The following is a 1,034-nucleotide window of genomic DNA, read 5'->3' on the forward strand; positions in this document are numbered from 1 at the left end:
TCACCACCCACCTCTTCGTGCTCCCTCCTGTTCACAGACCTAGTACTCAATGTCTGACTCTGAAGACCCTAGTCCTGCTGCCACCTCCATGGGTGAGCCCCCAGGGATCCCCACAAGCACCCGAGAGGCTCTGCCAGGGCTCCCAGTGCTGGATTCAGCTGCAGAACAATATTGGAGTATTTCAGGAAAAAAGCGCCACTTCTGCTGGTGTGCTGTCCCCAGACATCAGCATGAGCCAAGATATGGACAAAGTGCAGTGACAGCAGGCCTGCAGTAAGACATCCCTCTTTCTTTCAGGTAATGTAAACAACCTTCCTGGTATGGATAACTTGAAGCCCTGGAAACCTTCTCAGCAGATGTTCAGCTCCATGCGCTACCAGTACTTGCACAGAAGCACCAGTCCTCATTGCTGGTCCCTGTCTGCCTTATCATAAAACACGCCTAGCTGTGCTTTTGCAACTTTTGGGAAGAGACAGGATTCCTTTTGGCTCTCCAGAATATTAATTTGAATTTTTATTTGTGTTGATTTCATACTTTCCACACATGTAGTCAACTCCCTCCCACTGAAATGCACCTATTTAATCTGATTCAGCTGGTGTATGAAATGTGTGCATTGTGTGCCTGGTGCTGCGTGGGTTCACCGAGTTACGCTCTGCGTGCCAGTAATCCCAAGGGGAGCCTGGCGTGATGAGCTCCTACCTGCCTGCTTCGGTGCGCGCACAGACAGAGGCACTTGATTGCTCCCGGCTCCCTGGCGAGGCAGATTTCCGTCCTGTTCATCAGCTGGCAAGGGAGACTTTCTGCATGCTATTTGCCTGTCCAGCTCCTCCACAAACATGCACACACGTGTGTCCTCACACCTATGTAGCTGTGGCAGCACGCATGCTCAGCCGTGTGTGCACAGCCAGCCCCCGTGCAGAGCTGGCGACTGCCCGTTGGCAGTTCACTACCCCCCTTGAATCCCCCTCTTCTCTGGGCTATATGTGGCATTTTGAAGCTCTGACAATCTGCTCCAAATGTTTTCCATATTTGTT

This window comes from Falco peregrinus, chromosome 6 (assembly GCF_023634155.1).
Source record: "Falco peregrinus isolate bFalPer1 chromosome 6, bFalPer1.pri, whole genome shotgun sequence".
Lineage (NCBI taxonomy): Eukaryota > Metazoa > Chordata > Aves > Falconiformes > Falconidae > Falco > Falco peregrinus.